General features: G+C 37.8%; 1 protein-coding gene across 3 annotated transcripts in view; it reads left to right on the top strand.

The window, feature by feature from the left end:
- The window catches only part of FHIT (fragile histidine triad diadenosine triphosphatase), a 565,069-nt gene that overhangs the window by 37,818 nt on the left and 508,109 nt on the right, over positions 1–19,142 (top strand). Inside the window, exon 1 of one of the 3 annotated variants that reach the window (XM_063411704.1) lies at positions 9,845–9,863. The exons of the other annotated variants lie outside the window; for them this stretch is intronic. The gene's annotated coding sequence lies outside the window, so the exon portion shown is untranslated. Of the gene's footprint in view, positions 1–9,844; positions 9,864–19,142 lie in introns of those variants that run through there. 3 annotated transcript variants of the gene reach the window in all.

The raw sequence follows: 19,142 nt of genomic DNA on the forward strand, positions 1-19,142 counted from the left end.
GATGTTCTGGAGTTGCTTTGTGGAAAATAACTCCACACACCCCCAGCCACTCACTCCTTCCCCTAAAACTGAAGCAAATTAAATTCAACTCAAACCTATTATTAACTAATTTATTTGGAAAGAAAAAAAACCAACTAAAGTATATATGTAATGTGTTTCATTTTGCTAGAGATCTTGACCTCTCTGGCATATGTGAGGTACCAGATGCAAGATCCTTAATGAGCAGAAAAAAAGCAAAAATCAAATGGCTTATATAGCGTGTGGTTTAAGAAATTATACTGGCAGATGTTAAAAATGTTCCTTGGAGTGTACAATTTGGTTAATGTAAATTATTTTTGTGTGTTTAATGATCCATGGATAGTAAATGTTTCTCATTTGTTACAAATATCCTGTGTCAGATCACAAATAAGCTGCTGTTTTGTTTTACTTCATATTTACACAAGCAATTTAGCTCCTTTAACCCTGCTTAAAGAAATTATGAAGAACAAGTTGCCAGTGATGTTCATAAATTGTATGAACTTCTACTTTCTGCTTGTCTCCCTTCTTTAAATTGCTTATTAAAGTTACACTAGAAGCGCAGCAAATATGACAATAAGAAATAGAGTTTGTCTGGATGTTTGTTTTCTTTTCTAAGGTATATAAGAAAAAAGGAAAAAACCTTTGTGCCAAATATAATTTTGGGAAGGGATACAATCTGAAATGATTTGAAATGCTCCTCTTTTTTGGGAAAAAAAATCAATTAGGTTTGCTTTAGAGTACACAGTATTTTGATTATTGCAAATGGGATGTGATCTCCTGTTCACAATTTCTTAAGAACAGGATCAGCAGACAGAGCTGGTTCCTGGAAGCTGTTCTGTCATCCTGACCTTACCACGACTTTTGCTTAATTCTGTGAAATACAATTGAATCCTTAAAGACAATTTGATTTAAAAAACTTTGGAAGCAAAACTGGGCCATTGAAAATGGAATTCAGTTCCTGGTTGTGGTTCATGTTCCTTTTAACCTTGATATGGAGGCCTAATTCAGTTGTCTCAGTGTCTTTTAATATATGGTAATAGGTGTTTTAGAACAGTAATTTACAGATGTATGAATTAAATAAAGAGTACAGGGGTTTTTCTTTTTTTTATTAAGTACAGCTTAAGTGAAGTGCAGAGAATGAAAGTGCTTTATAAGATGAAATATTCACATAAATGTTTGAATATTTCCCTTTGGCTTAAACCTTTTTATTTCCTTACTTGCAATAGAAATGTGCTGCTGCTGACAGTGATGACTGAACCATCCTTTTCTGATCTCTTTCACAGCTTCAGAGTGGAAAGTGTTGCAGCCCTTCCCATTTGGGCAGGGTGACCAGTTTGAGGGAACAAGCTTTTTAGCTCCATTTTGTACTTATCACTCTGGGCCTTGATTGCTTCTGGTTGTTTGATTGCTTCCAGCTCTCTTCAAGGGGACTTGCCTGTAATCGCACAAAATTGGGCAAAAAGAGTTGCTTGTGAATATATTGAGGTGGCATATTGATAAATCCGTGTTGCCTTAGCAACCATTGGTGCTCAAGAGGTTTAAATTAAAAAAAATAGTCATTAAACCTCCAAGTAGCCCTTGGACAACTTAAAAGCACTGGTGGAGGAGAAATAAGTTGAATGAATTAATGATTTATTCAGTGTTACTTGAGAACTTTTCACTGTTAGAAATCTCACCCAGTGTGACAGTGCCCTGGAGGACTTTGATCACCCTGGGAAAAGGTGACACATGGCCTTCTCCTTTGTGGCTATGCTAAAGAATGTCTCTTTATGTGATGAGGTCTAGAAAATACCATCTCAGAATGGTTTGCATTGCAAAGGACCTCAAAAAATCCTCTTGTTCCAACACCCCTGCCGTGGGCAGGGGCACCTCTCAGTGGACCTGGTCACTGAGTGCCCCATCCAACCTTCCAGGGTCAGGGCATCCACAGCTCCTCTGAGCAGCCTGTTCCAGCTCCTCAGCACCCTCACAGCAGTGACCTCTACTGGGACAGGCTGCCCCGGGAAGGATCCTATGCAAGAGTGGGGTATTTTCCAGAGGCTTCAAAAAATACATTTATTAGCAAATTGGGAGAGGAGGAAATATAAAATAGAGATAAATTTCACTATGGTTTTTTTTTCTAGAATTTTTCTGTGGATTTTAAAAATGTTTTTGTGATTTATAGACATTTTACTTACCACTTAAGTGATGATGGATGATGTGCTTTGCATTGAGGGACAGAATACTTTTGATGTAATGGGCATCAGTTTATATTAAAACTTTTTCCCATCCACAGGAGAGTTCTTAGCCTTCAACAAGCTCATACTTAAATGTGACTTTTTTATAGTACAATTTAGGTTAAGCTGTTTAAAATGAGGGTTGAAAATAACATTTTTCTTTCTCAACATGTGTCATGATTTAACCCCAGCTGGTGACTCAGTACCACATAGCCTCTTGCTTACTCCCCCACTTTCTTCCCCACAGTGGGGAGGAGAATCAATTGGAGACAAAATATAAAACTCCTGGGTTAAGAGTGGTTTAATAATATAAACAGACAATGTATAATAATAGTGATGATAATAACAGCGACAGTAATAATAGTAGTAATAATTGTGATGAAGAGGAGAGAGTGAGGAGTAAAACTGAAGAGAAACTGAAGATGCTCAGTACAATTGTTGAGCACCAGCCCAGCCATCCCTGAGCAGCCTTTGGCAGCTCAGTCTGTACCAAGATGAAGCAGATTGGGTTTTTCCTCAAAGACAGAAGAGCATCCTTGTGCGTGAAGTTTATTGAAGATGTGATAATAGGTTAAAATGTGTGCTAGTGCATTTGGTGTGTAGAATTTCTAAAGCTGCATTCCATCTAAACCAGCTGTGTTCAGGACTCAATTATTGGCATTTTAGATTCTCTGATGTGACCGTTATACTCTGTTTTAGAGTTACCCACACTTATTGATTTGGGACATATGCCAGTCCCTAATTGTTTCTTTCAAGTAGCATTTGTTGAGAGTCCTGACTCCATTATACAAATTCAGACTGTACAGTCCTTTGCCATATTGTGACAATCTCCCTGAGCAATTTTAGGGCCTGTGTACTTGATCAATCCTAGTCTTTGTCTTGCCAGATTCTGTCTTTCATATTTAAAGCACTTTTAAACTCCCTGCCTGTTGCTAGCTGCTGTATTTTTTCCCCACGTTAGTCTGTGTAGTTACACTGTGGATATCAGTCAATATCTCTGCCAGGTGGAAGCATTCTGTGTGTCACTTTACCTCTGAATCCTCTTGTGTACCGTTTTCTCTCTGCAGTCAAGCAGCCCCTCACTCTTTTGGACAGATTTATGCAGCTCTTCTCCCTGGAGGAAATTTCAGTTATGTTTTTTGCTTGCTGCTTATTTTCATATCACTGTGCCCCAAGCCCCCAAAATTAAAAAACTTTTTATCCACCAGTCCCTCAGTTTTCTTTCATTGCAGCTCAGATTGTCTGTTTTGATTCTCCTTTCATTCCATTATTTGCAAATAGTTAGGGAGGAGAAAGTGTTCTTATTTTATATATATACACACACACACATTTTATATATACATATATATATATGGTTTGTTAGAAGAAATAAAGGAAAGGATGTCTTGCCTATTAGCAGTACTGTTAATGGAAGGTTCTTGGGGTGGTGGTTCATTCCTCTCCCCTCAGTAACAATTCTGATAGAATTTTTCCTGAAAGGTTTTAAATCAAATGCACGGAAATTTCTTCTTTGGTTAAGTCTAACCTGGATTTTGGAATACCTTACTCTAATTGAATGTGACAGACACTTATTTGAAAATGAAGATTATTTCTAGTCTTTAATTTAGTCCTGGAGCTGCAAATATCACAGTAGTGCTGAAGAATAAAAAGAAAGATTGGGGTGAAAGCAATTGGTTTAAGTTCAGCAAATATGAATTCAGTTCCTGACTCTTGCTCCTTCCTGACTTCATTCCTGACAGTGGTAAAATAATTTTTCTTTTGACCAGTATTTTGAGGATTGTCATAATTATTCCTACTGACTTACAATGTAAAATTATTTAGAAAAATGTTACCTTTCATTCTTTGCTTCCATCTGAGAGACAGATGATGATAACTTGGTTCCTTTATCTCCACTTATGTTATCTTCTCCAAACAGGGTAACAGCCTGGTCTGGAACATGAGCAGCCACATGTCATGGTAGGACTGGGACATTCCTAGAGTTCCAGAACTCATTGATGGCTGTAGGGGATTCATTCATGAAAGTGCACTATGCTGTGCTGAAGAGTCTTCAAGGTCTTGAAAACCGCAAGTGAAAGGCACTTTTCTTAGTGCATTTGTACAGAAATATAGTAAAAGCTTTTATTGTGTCAGCAGATTTCTTAGCTAGGCTGATGTTCAGTGTACCTCTAAAAAAAGCAATGTAATACAGTTTTGGTGGATATGGACTCTTTATGCAAAATGTCCATGCCACTCTAATCTCTGCATTAAAATTCTGAGGAATATTTTGTTTAGCTCTCCAGTAGAAAAATTAAAACAACAAAATATAAAGCAGCAACAAGAATTCAACTTCCCAAATAGAAAAAGTATGAGAAGAGTTTTTGTAAGTATTTGGTTGTCTTAAATGTCTTGTCAAGGAGCTGGCCAGAACTGGATTTCAGTCCAAGTTAATGGCAGAACTGATAATAAGAGCTGTCAGCAAGGAGCAATAGGAGTAACTCTGATTTCTTGGCATGTCAAGGATTCCAGGAAGTACTACATTTCCTTGAGACAGAGTGACTCCTACAGTTGTGTGGGAATGTATTCAGTGTCCTCAGAAGACAAATAGGTTCAAATCAAAATTAACCTGGATGAATCATAAAAAAGTGGGGACTGAAGTAGGCAGTTGTTTGTGCTGACTGGAAGGGTACAATTCCAGTCATGTCCCTGCCCACCAGCCTGTGCTGCTGCGCTTCAAAAGATGCCTTCCCAGCTGCTTTCTTTTTAAAACAAAATAAAGATCTGCTTTGCTTGTTGACACTGTAAAATAACTTATTTATTTTTCAGTGTAGAAGTTATTAAAGTTAGAGAAGAACTATAATGTTTTTATTAATTGGTGAAGAGATTTAAAACAAGAAGGCTTTTAGCAACAGAATAAGGAGTCTTATTTATGGTGATGCAGAAGAGTTTTGTTTTGTCCTGTGTTGGCTGTTCCTTTGGAAAGCTGTAGTTCAGGATGTAGCGATGCCTAGATCATATATGTGCAAAAATTAGAAATGCTGCTGGATAAGGCTCAAGCGTTTTGGTGGTAAGTCTGAAAACCTTTTAGAGGATTTCAACATGGGAACCTGTCTAATGGTGTCAGGTAATGGAATTATTGTAGTATTTCCAGGAGTTGTATATTGGTAGAGTTAGTAAAAAGTACACATTCAGTTAATCTAGTCCAAAATTCTGAAATTCCGTAGATGTCACAAGGAATGGAAGGTCACAAAGGTTTTCATTTGGAGGGTGAATAGAACAGACTCTGCTGAGCTACTGAGTGTGTAGATTCCCCTCCCCTTTAACTGTTACATACAATGGACAGTTAAACAAGTGGTAGTGGCTGTGCAGCTTTGCTGCCTGATTCATTGTGCATTTAATTTAATTCACTAAAGGTGACCTTTTTGTGTTTCAGTACATTGACACAAACTTTGCTGGCTCTGATTTCCCAGGCTTACATTGGAACTTCCCATGGTAGAAAGGACATGATAATTGTACCCACATGCTATTATGTGACCTGGCCTCTGAGTGTTTATTTGACTTAACAAAATTTAAATTTCCTCATCAGAGTTGCAACTTTTAGAGGGTTGGCTAAAAAATAAATGTATCTCAGCCATGTCCTTACCCATTATGTGCAAGCTAGCCTAAGTAGCAGCTGCTTCAGCACAGTGCAGAAAACATTTTGGACTCTTAATTGGTGAGTGTTTGGGCCTCTGATCTAGAGAGGAATTTGTTATACACACACACACACCCAGTCTAATACCTTTGAAGGTACAATGTGATACCTATTATCTCAAAAGAAATGGTGAAATTATAACTTGTAAGAGGGTGGGTTTGCTGGTTTGGTTGTTGTTGTTGTTTTCCTGAGTACTTTTTTTGGAGTGCAGGGATAGTTGTAAGTAGTTGTAGTTGTTTTTGCCAATCAGGTATCTTTCAGGGAATTGATCCCTGCAGAAGCTTTCCCAAGGGACGGAAATGAAATAATTGCTTAGACAAGGAAGACAAGGCTTCACTCTGGTCTTGTGTTCACCTCTCATACTTCAGGCTGTAAGAAAACAAATGAATGCTTGATAAGCCTTTCACTGGGACAGATCATCTCCTGTCTAGCTCTAGATTTTCTTTGTCTGCTTGGAAGTCACAGGTCTTAAGTCAGTTTTATAGGACAGTCTTAATCAGTAAAACTTTGAGTTAACTTCTCTTCAGTATTAAATTCCAATAGTAAATCTAGGCATTTACTGTGAAATACAGATTTTTATTCTGCCTCTTTTTTGTTTCTTAATAAAATGTCTTAGAGTAGCAGTATTTTTTCTGTGTTCAGCTCCAATTTAATGCTGGAATTCAATCTAATTGACATATTTCAATTTTCCCATAGAAGTTTGACTCTAATTTGATGTTTAGATACAGGTTGAATCTTGTCTTTGCATATTAATAAGTATTCTAGAAAGGTATCTGATTTCCACAGCAATAAATTTCAACAACTTCTGTTTGTACAGCATTAGAAAACATCTGGTGCTATCAAAACCCAGACAAAATGAACTTGCTTTAGAGAAGACTGTTCTTTTCTGCTCATAATGCCCTCAGCTGTTTATTTTGCCCCTAAATAAAAACAAATTTGTGTGCATGGAATAATATTAAGACCCTTGCATTAATAGATTTTGATATTATCTAAAGCCTGGGGAGCTGGTTTTGCTTACACAATGATTTGTAATGTAGCTTTTTTGGTTTGTGAAGAACTGCAGTGTAAAAGCTGTTTTCTTTGAACTTGGAGAGACTTCTATGTGTTTTTATACCTCTGATATTTCAGTTTGTCTTGTAAAACATACCCAAGGAGCAGAGTAGTTTACTGCATAAAGGTTTTTGAAAATGCCATGGATTTTAGAAAGCTGCTGTGCATGTTTGCACCTGTGCAATCCACCTGTAGGAAGGAGAAGTTATTCTCTTGAGCTTGACATTTTGTTCACACTTCCATGTGCACCAGATTTATGGTATTAGCTCTTCATTAACACAGAGTCTCTCTAGGTGAACTCACCTCTGTTAATCTGGTTTCTACCTCTATTTAACATTTTGTGTAGGAATATTTAAAGGAGCAGTGAATAGAAATTATCTAATTTTGAGAACTATTCATGATTTGTGCCTGATCCTCAGTGTATAGAGGATAACAGATTCCTTTTTTTTTCCTATGAAGAATGAGGATTATAGTGCAAATTCAGATGAAAAGCAGGTTGGTTGTCAATAGGGTTTAATCTTCTTGAAGTCCACCTGAAATAGAAGTGACTGTAATTCTACCTGAATGGAAGTGACCCTAATGCACAGAAGTAAAAGGTATCAAGTCTGGAGCTACACACCTCTGCAGAATGACACTCCTCATGGTAGTTCTTTCAAACTGTCATTGCAGCTTTTCAGAGCAGCAATTACTTCAGTGTTATGAGAATTTCTCAAGCAAAATGATTTCCCAGTTATTGCATTTTTTTCTCTGATGCAAAGACAAAAATACCCAAAGGTTATTTAGGACAGAAAGCAATTTGACTGTTGGAAGCTGCATGGTTTGGGTTGGATGTCATCTAATCTGTGTGTTTAAGTGTAATATGAATTGTGGTTTGAAAGGGGATCTTGTATCAATTGCCAAAGCTGGGAACACATATGGCTGCCTCTGAGGATGTATGTTCTGGAGGGCAATACTGTAATAGTAATAAAATAGTGAGTCCTATGTCATTTAAAACAACCAACAACTCTTCTCCCACCTCGCTATCCTACCCTTATGCATAAGATTTCCAAGTAAATGTCTGCCAGTGTTAAAAAACACCTGCTGGAGTGGGTACAGAGGAGGGCCACAGAAATTATCAGAGGGGTGGAATATCTGTCCTGTGATCAAAGGCTGAGAGAGCTGTGGTGGTTCAGCCTGGAGAGGAAATGGCTCCAGGGAGATGTTCCTTGTGGCCTTTCAGTACTTAAAAGGGGCTCATAAGGGAGAAAGCATGAACTGTTTCACGGGACCTGTTGTGATAGGACAAGGGGTAACGGTTTAGACTGTGGGGGGGTGGGTTCAGACTGGGTTTAAGGAAGACATTTTTTATGATGATGGTGGTAAAACACTGGCACAGATTTCCCGGAGGTGTAGATGTTCCATCTCTGGGAACATTCTGGGCCAGGTTGGATGGGGCTCTGAGCAACCTGATTTAGTAGACAGAGGATATTTCTACTCACTGCAGGCCATTTGGAGTAGATGACTTTCAAAGGTCCCTTCCTGCTAAAACTCTGCTTCTATGATTTTCAAATAGAAATTTTTTAAGATGTGGAACCGAAAGTAGATATTTATATGAAAGAAGCAGTCATGCAGAGTTTGTGATCATTGATATGGATGATGTATGATATAGGTAAATACTCCCTTAACAGTTGTGCTTGAACACAGTCAGTGAAGTCAAGTCTCCGCTTCAAAATGCTGCCTCTTGCATTTGTTGATTTCATCAGTTGAATCATTTAATAAGTTCTTTTCTGCAGATGATGTTATAGAAGTAGTCAATGGATAATTACCATAAATCAATAGTTTGTCTGGTTCTTGAAATGTCTACCATAAAAGAGCATTAGTCTTGAATCTGTGAACAAGGGGATAAATTCGATTTGGGAATTTGCACAGATGCATCATAAAGTACAAGTTATGTATGGTGAGGTGGAGGGAAGGAGGCTCCTGACTCCTAAAGCTGCGGTGTTGTCTCCTTTTGACAGAAGAAATGTAACACCATCGTGCTGTGTTTTGAGGCTAAATGCTGAAAATGACAGCAGGTAGCATGAACAACTAAGTGGCGAACAATGGTTTTGGTATAATTTAAATTGCTACAAGGTTTCATTGGACTTTTTTTCAGGGAAGTGCTGATAATAATTCATTACAAATCTAAGGAAAGTGTTTGAACAATAATATTTGTTGTATAATTTGTGGAAAAGACATTCTCTTAAGGTCTTGCTAAGCTTACTGCTGTGGCAATTGAGGATTTTCCAAGGCTGAAAAAAACTCAAGTAATTTAGGTCCATCCAATCATCAGCATAAGATGGAGTGGCAAGAAAAAAAAATCATTGTTTTCTAATTTTAATTTATTAGAAACAAAAACTTTAATTATGTTCTTTTATGTGATGTTTTGTATGCATAATCTAAATGTTTTGTCAGGACCAAAACATGATCATTGCAGTTTAGTGTCATTACTGCTAAAGATAATTTTAATTAGAATAAAAACTTTAAAAAGGACATAAAGACAAGTGATTTGACGAAAAACTGAAAAATTGCATTATTGAAACTACAAGTTGTATTTTGATCTTAATTTTAAGAACAATTAATTACCTTTTGCAGGATAGGTTTATTAGACGAAACTATTTTATAATATAGTCTTTATATTTAAACTGATTTTGAAGAATATGTTGAAACTGTCTCTTTGGCTGTAGTATGTGAATATATTTCTTTTTGCTTTGTAGAGTTAACAATACCATATTACAGAAACTTTATTTTAACTTTAGAAGGTTTTTGCTTTATTGCAGTAGAAGAGTAAACATCAGTCCCTAACATTAAATGTCTTGTGAAATGTTTAGTTATAGGTGAAGAGTTCTGCAGTATCCTACAACTGTTACCTTCAAATCTTCACAATAAAGGTAGTAAAGTTATGAAAGTTCATTTGCTCAGTGCAATGGTGTCAGTATTTGCAGTCCCCTGCCAGCCAACCCAGCCATCTCTATCAGCTTCTCTTTTTCCTACTGATTTTCTTTCCCTTCTCTAAATTCCCCCTCTCTCCTCCCTAAAGTTTCAGAGAAACTGAACAATTCTGGTACAATTATTCAGTCCTTGTGTTCACATGTTGCATTGTAGAACAGAGTCACATTAGTGCATATTCTGTATTTCCAAATGAATGCTTTTGGAGCTGCTTAAATATTTCAGTAAGATGGAATTTCAATTATCTGGAAACATGGCAAAAAGCAGATGTGAGAGCTGAAGGTTTTTCAAGAGTCTTCCTATCCAGTTTGAAAAGAAGCATGTTGGACAAGCTCTTATCCCTGTCTCACTATTCCTCTAAATCTGAAGTTCTTGTGGGATTCCTGCAGAGTTCCTTTTTTCCAGATTTGGTTAGTGTTGCTCACCAAAGACACTCGTCTTTTGTTAGAAATTAATTATTGGGCTGTTAGAGCAACAAGAACCAGAATAAGAGAGATATCAGACATTTTATCCCTGGAACATTTTTGTTTGGCTTTCAGAAGTCCTGAGCTTGATCAGGCATTGGGGTGCTCTGACCTGGAGTCTGGTGTTGTTGTAGGGGATCAGACAAATATGTTCATTCATCCATTGACACCTTTTCAGGTGCATTATTTGCATCATGTCACACAGGTGAAACTGCCAAAGATGTTTGCCGCCGATTTTTTGGCTGCTTTTGCAATTTTAGGAATTCCTCAACAGATTAAAACTGATAATGGTCCTGCTTACACTTCTCAACAACTTTCCTCCTTTTTCGCCCTATGGGGAATCTCTCGTATCACTGGCATCCCTCACTCCCCCACAGGACGAACAATTATTGGGCGTGCTCATTCAATTCTTAAGCATCTTTTAGCTCAACAGAAAGGGGGAATGCAGGATGTACACCAATGGAACAGCTACACAAAGCATTGTATGTTTTCAGTTTTTTAAATTACTGAATTGATAGCAAAGTTCCCCCTATAATAAAGCACTTTTCTACTTCTAAAGAAATGTTATTAGACATAGGGCAAAAAGCACGAGTCCTTGTAAAAGACTCAGAAAGCAAGAAAAATTATAGGCCCATTTCCCTTCATTACATGGGGAATGGTTATGCTTGTGTTTTCACAGATACCGGGGCTCATTGGGTTCCAACCAAGAACATCAGACCCTTCATCGAACAACCAGCTGGGTAAAATACAGAAAAGGATTGATGCCCTTGAAGAGGTGGTTTGGGTTTGCTGGAGACGTCAAAGTAATAAAAGACAAATCTTCCGTCCTCGGGGAACCAGTTGATCGTACATCCAGAGGTGGTCACTACTGTGCTCCCTTCCCTTTTGATGACCATTTTCTTGCTTTAGACTGGCAACACCCAGACCCCAGCAAGTTTGTAACCTCTTTTGAACGTGAACTTTCTGCTGGTCTTTTAATTTCCTTTCCCTGCCTGGCCTGTCACACAGGGCGTCATGAAGCATGGACCCTATGTGAGTGTCAAAGGTGTGGCTCCCTTTGGTATTGTGCATCTCATAAAAGAAGGGCTGACTGTCGGCTCTGTGACCCTTTAAGGAGCAGTTGGAATAATATACAAATTAAACAGCTGGTGTGTGGGCATCGATATGGCTTACCTGAACATCAGGAGTTATCAAGCGAGCAATGGCTTGCTGTTGTTAATAAGTTTGGTAGTGTCAGTTCTAACTCCTCCCACAGCAACAGTGGGGAGTCCTCTATCACCATTGCCTCAAGGTAGTATTCAGCTTACACTAGCAAAGGCTTTTTTAGTGTTAGTTCTTCCTCCTGTTACTTTTACTTGGCCTTGTCTTGGTCTTGTTGGTTTACCTTTAGGTAGATGGCCACATCCCTCTTAGGCTCATGTTCTTCATTTTGAGAATCATGCCAATGCTTGGGAGCAATGGGTCTCACATCTCCCTCATGCAGCCCTTGAGTCCCAGGAATTAGAACTTACAGGATCTGTAAAAATGGACCTTTGTGTTAAATTTAATTATTCTGGGGCCAACCAATCTAAAGCATGGGATGTTTCTCTGAGCCAACCCATATTCAGAAATGAAACTGCCTGGTGTAACTACACTTCCACCAGCATCTCTCGTTCTGCTAATGCTCCATTATCATTACCAACAGGAGTGGTTTTATTTGTGGAGACAGAGCTTGGGCTGCTATTCCATTGCATATTAATAAGGGAGGCCCCTGCAGTTTAGGGTGACTCTCGCTGTTGACACCAAACACATCCATGATTTTACAACATAAATTTCCGCAGAGAGGGAAGCACACTGTTCATGGATTTACCCCTGATTGTGATTATTTGGTCACTACAACAGCTTTGGGCTGCCTCCTTTTTTGCTCCAGGGGTAGCAGCCAGAAAAGCACTGGGATTGTTAAACAAACTAGGCTGCTGATAGCTCAACAAACTAATGCTACTTCACTTGCTTTAACAGTGTTGTTAACCAATGTTGGTTCAGTTAGACATGCTACATGGCAGAATTGAGGCACTATTGATTTTTTTGGTTTTAGAACATGGATATGGATGTGAAGTGAAGATTTTGATGGAGTATCTTGTATATACCTATCTGATCACTCACAATCTATTGATGCAAGTATTAAAGCTTTACAAGATAATGTAACCAAATTAAAAATAGTAGATGGAGCTGATTTGGTTTAACAGCATTTTTGGAGGCTGGGGGATCACTGAATGGGTCAAAAATTTAAATAAGATGGGAATGTTTGTGTTAGGGATGCTATTATTTATAATGATATACCTGCCTTGCTTGATTCAATGTATTCAGAGATTGATTAATAAATCAATAAAGCAAATAATGATTGTAGAACAGAAAGGGGGAAATGTAGGTGATGAGATATCCACAGAAGCTGAGTTGGGTAGCACAGCAGACCTCCTGGCCCTGGTACGATGGAAGCTGTGGGAGAGATAAACTCAAGGCAAGACCAAGAAGTGAAGATATCACGACTGACTGCTCTGGTGCAAGAGGATGTTAAGGACTTGATAAGCAAAAAGATTATGTTGCTAAGGGAACAGGGGCAAGGGGGTCTGAGGGGAAAAATTTGTGTGGAAGTTAGAGAACTATAGATTGTGGTGATTAGTGTAATAAACTGACTTTGCTTGCATACAGCATGGTCCGTTTCTCTCAATTGGTGCATCTCCTGGCTCAGGGGTTGGCCATGGGCTGCCCCGTGTGTTCTGACAGGAAAAATCCTGATATAAGGCATGGGTGCCATGGTTCCAGGAAGATGGTCCTCCTTCCTTCTCTAGCTCTGAGTGTAAATAGCTTTGCTAAAGAAACCTTGCTCACTCCTTCCAGCCCTGGCTCCCTAGGTCACACTCTTGTTTTCTGCTTTCTCAGGATTAAACTCATAATTGCTTCTTGGCCTTTTAAAGTTTTTTCCTTCTGGCATCTCCACCAAGCTGGGGTGAGGTCATGGGGATTAAATCAGTGACATGCCCCAGGCTTTGCAAAAACTTTTCTACAACTTCAAGGTTGATTTTTTCCCAAAAGTAGCTTTTAACAGAGGCCTTTAGGAGAGAACCAGTGACTTGGTAAACAACTTCTGTTATTTCAGCTCTGTGAATGTTTTAAAAAGCTTATGTGGTTATATAATTTAGCCAAAGAAAGGTGAATATAGGATGTTTTTTTAAAAAATAATGATTGCAAATTTCACAAGCTACTTTCAGAATCCAGTTGGTAACTTTGTGTGCTGAATTTCTGCACAATTGAAACAAAGCAGCTGCTGTCTGCAGAGAAGTGAACGTTTGGGCAATTAGTCTACTTTTGAAAAAATCACCACTACCTTTTACAAAGATATATGGAAAAATAGAGGAAAATGGTAATTTTCAGAAGAAAATCCAAATGGTAATTTTCATTACTTACATATTTTAAAATTTATAATAAGATACTCCACAGTACTTTATTTGCAGAGAGGTAGATCTAAAATTTTATCAGATACAACTTATGCTAAAAGCATTTCATTCAAGGAAGTCTTTGTGGTTTTTATTGAGCACTTAGACTAACAATCCTTACCTATTGTTAGTGTACATAAATTGCATTTCATTTTGACAGTTGACCACCGTGTCACTTTTCCAGAGACTATTTTCTTCTTGCAGTGAATGTGACATAAGGAGAATGGTTTATCTATGAATATTGTTCCTTGTAGATTTTTTGTTCTTACAAAGATGCTTTAACAGGCTTCAAGATTCCTGGGAAGAGTGTTTTTTTCATTCTCTGGAGTTTTTTTCAGTGTGAAAGTTGTGAAGTGTTGAAAGCATAGATTTTCCTTGATTAATGTAGCCTTTGAGATTCTCAGCTTCTTGGCAGCATGTCCCTGAAGATTATTTTTCATTTTTTCTTCCCATCACCTTCCTCCTCTTCCCTCCAAGAATACAGAGGAGTAAAAAGGATATCTACCTGCAAGGGAAAAGGGATGCTTGAGCATAGCAAGGGGAATTAGTCTTACTCCTAGCTTTAAAACTGAAGTTGTTCCTAAGGTATTTTGCAGACAGGAGGCATACTGGATCATTGAAGACAATTTGACATAACAGAAGCTTGATTTAGTATAGCAACAGTTGAGCCTCTGTTTATGCACTCCTGATTCTGAATTGTTGTCTGTAGCTCTTTGCATTTAGAATGCCTTTAAAAGAACCAGACTCCACTGATTCAAAACCAATCTGGTTTGCTTTAGATCAGGAAACAAACACAGTTATGTGTTCTCTTTGCTTTCAGAATGACATGAATGTCATGAAGTAAAATAATGAAGACAGTGTGCATAATCTTTTCTAATTGTCTTGAGTTTCTAAAAGATGCTTCAAGTTGTAGTTTCCCCTTTCAGTGTTTGACTGTAGGAAAAACTGTTATTAAGTGACGATGAGTGTGTGAAAATACTTGCAAGAAAAATGTATCATGTCTGAACTGTTTGTTTAAGAAGATGTAATAGTATTAAACTGTGAGCTGCAGTTATGAACTATTATCCATGTCAGGTGATTTGTGTGTAAGGCTGATGAAGAAATGTGAGCACTTGGAAAAGTATTTTTTAAGCTATTCTAGTGAACTGCTAAGAAAAATAATTCTTAGCAATTGTTGCAGGACTAATTCAGCTTATTAGATACCACATATCACTGCTATGCTGAAAAAAGCAGGGTGTTTTCAGTTGCACTGATAGCAATAGATTTAGTAAACATGACTAAGAATTAAATTGTGTGGGGAATTTATTTAGCCAATAAATTTATCCTGATGGTGTCTTCCTTAAAAAGTTTAAAGATGCTATTTATGTATCTGATCAATATTCTGAGTTTCCTCCCAAATTCCTTGTCCCTGAAAGAAAAATTATTTTAGCAACAATTGTGTCTATACAGAATTAATTTCTCTTGAAGATTTCTTTGATAGAAGGTCAGCAACAGAGTTAAAGGCTAGGCCTGAATTTAGATCTTCCTTGTGGGGGCTGTTGCTGTGTAACAGACCTGCAGGGACCATCAGACACGTGTACCAGGGCAGATATAACATCTCCTTTCTTGAGTCTGTTCTCAAAGCTGGCTCATCTATATAAAGAGAAGCTTTTAGATTAAAGGCTTTGAATAAGCTTCCCATCTTTGGATTAGGATCTCAGCCCTAGGGAAGCTGAGCTAATTGCTCAGAGGGTCTGCTTGGCTCCTTTGCACTGATCAGAAGTGGGTTTGAGAAAGGTCTCATTCCTGTTCAGTGCTGCCCAGTTCCAGCGTGGACAGATGACCTGTCAATGAGTGGCAGAAAGTGCCTCATGGATTAATTTCTTAGAGGAAACTTTTCTAGCATTCCTTGCTCCTTGGGGAAGCGAGGCAGAGCTCTGGAGCAGGGTGGGTTTCTGGTGACTGGCTGATGAGAGCAAAGCTCAGCTCTGATGCAGGGACAGTGGCAGCAGTGCCGGGGCTTTAAAGTGGTGGTGCCCTTCCTTTCCACAGATTGCTGTATCTGCTGCTGGGTAGGCAGGGAGCAGGTCAGGGAGAGAGGCCTGTGCTGCCATCCCAGCAGGAGTTCTCTGGGATAAATGTGATCCTGCAGACCCCAGCAGTGGTGTGGAGGATGGTTGGACTGGAGGGTTGAACTAAAGATGAAGTTTAAAGAAGGAAAAGGATCTTTTCTCATGATCCTATTCTGTCTATGTGTAAAATGCAATTAGTAATGTTTTGATCTTTCACATGATTTAGTCTTAGGCTTTTAAAACTTTATGTCAGATATTCATAGTGGGTTTGATCAGCCTTATTACTGTCTGTGTAGGCTTAACCAATGACTTTTACATTAGAATGAGTAATGCAACTGCAGAGGAAAAAGCCACAGCTCTCAGGTTTCTGATGGTCAGTTTGTCATGCCTTTTTTCTCATTGGATCAAAATCTTCTTTTTTTTTGTTCTGAATGTTTTAGGAACTTGGCTACGTAGCAATGACATTTGATGCTGAACATGGGGGTTCCTAACTGCAGATGTCCTTGGAGTACAACTCACCCAAAACATGAATAAATCACAACACTTCTCTTGTCTGTGAGAAGCTTACAAAGCTGCTTGCACTCTCTGGCAATTGATGCTTAAATGGTTGACACTTAAAGAACCTTAAGACAACATTTATTCATAACATTTTCCTATAGGTTTTTCATATTTCTTACCTGAGAGCTTCCTTGCATTAATACATGGATTTTGAAATATAAATAGCTCTACATAATGAAGAGCATTACACATCTATTATTTTCTATACGTAAGCATGTGTGAGAGAAATACAGTTTGGGGCTTGAGTATAACTAAATCTATTATTTGTCATAGTCATGACTGCCAGTATTTTAAAGGTTTTCTTTTGTTTTGTTTTTAATAGCTAGGGTGATGTCATTTTGCTAAAACATGTCCTTTTTGTCCACCTGTGCTGGAGCCAGATTTGTTTTGCTCAGGTATCCTCAGGTGATTCCATTTCCTGACAGAACCTTATGAACCTTATGAATGTCTCCTTATTGGGGACAGGACATTTTGTTGTTTTTTGTGCACAAATATGTGTTTAATTCACCTTAAGGTGTACAATAAAAATTCCTCAACACTTTCCTTTGTTTGTAAGGTTCCAGCATGGGCAACTACTTCTACAAGAATATAAAAGGGCATGAAAAATTGTATTTGGAACTTCTGGAATCTAGTAGAAGGATATGAAAAGTGGTAGGCTTTAGAGCAGGTTAAGTATATCTTCTACTTGTATCTCAAGTTATTGCAGCTGCTGGCAACCAAATCAGTTTCTTACTGTAAGAAACTCTAAGTTTCTTACAATTCTAGGAAATCAAAAGATATTGCAAGATCTGGTATGTAAAATATCAGCTCTGAAAAAATGATGTGAATCATTGCCTTTCCCAAGCTGCATTTATCAGGCTTTGTAGATGATTGTTGTGGCTGATCAAAAGGTTTTCTCTTAGCAGAGAATGTGGTGAACCCTCCTCTCTTGGTCCCATTCCAATGTTAGATAATAAAAACATAACTAATTCATCATCTCTCTACAGTTTGCCAGTAATCTGTTATTAATGCTTGTATTCAAGTAAATAAAACTAAACCTGACAGATGTAAAAACTGTTGCATTCACATCCCAATGATGCAGTCAGGTGTAAAAAACTGGCTAGGAATTGAAAGTATAGCTTTTCATGAAACCTAATGACAATGTCTGACTTTCTGATGAAAACACGTTTTTGTGAATGTCAGTGCACAGAGAATTGTTTAGACAGACTGCAATGATGATTGCTAAAGAAATATTGAAAGCAATAAAATGTAGAACAACAACCATCCATTGGTTTTGTTATAATTCAGATATGTTATCACTTGTGTAATATCATTTCATACAAGGAATCACAAAGTATGACAGGTGATCCTTGAATACGAAGTCATGGGGAAAAAGGTTTTCTTTTAATATATTAAAGAATTAATATGGATGTTGTCATGTGTTTTGTTTCTAAAACCCAATATTATGGCAATTTGAGATGGAAGAAACTTTGAATTAAACTTTTTTTCCTTGTGGAGGCTCCAATTAACTTTCATTAGTATTTAAAAGATCCACTTCTGAAGAGAATCAATTTGGAGAGTAACCACACTCAGTGGAAACCCTTTGTTGAAGGGAGTGACTGGTTGCATCCTTTTTACTTCTGCAAATCAAGCAAAGCAAAGGAGGCTGCTCTCTCATGGTATCCAATACCAAAGGTTACATTTATGAATGGTGATTGTTTCTTAAGATCATTCCTGTGTTGCATTTATGTTGAGGTACTGCTTATCTAATAATTGCAGTGTTTAGTGGTATAATTACTTTTTTAGAAAGGAAAAGTTTTTATCCTTTTAAAATAATGGGTCACTGTGTACACGAGTTAGTTAAACCCTTTGAGTTGCCTTGACATTGAAAATAAATTGCGAATCTTTGATCTCATTCATCTAAATTATACCTCTGCCAGGAAATCTCAATTAGAGGTTAGCAGGGTGCAGGCAGATGAACTGCACTGCTTTAGGTTCTTACAGAAGGAAGCCTTGAGGGGGATCGTGTGTGTGGCTCTCCTGAAGCCTGGAATCCAGGGCCCTGCAGAGCTGTCTGCTGTCTTGGGCATTTGGAGACAAGGCCACATCCTGAAAGAGCTCAGGACTTTGGCTGGTTTGGGTAACTCTCAGTCCCCCATATCTGCTGCTTTCACAAGAAGGGCTTGTCCTGTTATTGGTGTCAGTATCTCCTTGAGGAGTCAGGGACATTCTCATCAAAACCAGAAAGCACAACTCTGGTTCAAATGACTGCTAACAGTAGAAAAGATTTATCCTGAATTTACGATGTTTATAGTAAATATGTTAAATATAGTAGTATATAGTAAGTATGTATAGTATATATGTTTACTAGTTGTTTGTAAAATCTGCACAAATCCCAAGTCTTTCCTGCCTTAGCTCCACACACCCTGTCTGTTCTGAATGTTGTCTTTAAAGCAAATGAAAATATTGCATTCTTAATTTGTCTGTTCTACTATAGAAAATGAATTATTTAAATGATTAGCAAAAAATTCTTTAGGATACAAACTTTTACACTATTTTTATTTTTTATTTTTAAAAAGTTGCTTTTAAAACCTTCATTCAGTGTTGGTTTATGGTGTCATGGGAGGGAAACAAAAAATGAACTTTGAAAGAATTGAATTTTATTTTCTTTTAAGAGGTGAAAATAATGTACCTTT

The sequence above is a fragment of the Prinia subflava genome, chromosome 14 (assembly GCF_021018805.1).
Source record: "Prinia subflava isolate CZ2003 ecotype Zambia chromosome 14, Cam_Psub_1.2, whole genome shotgun sequence".
Classification (NCBI taxonomy): domain Eukaryota; kingdom Metazoa; phylum Chordata; class Aves; order Passeriformes; family Cisticolidae; genus Prinia; species Prinia subflava.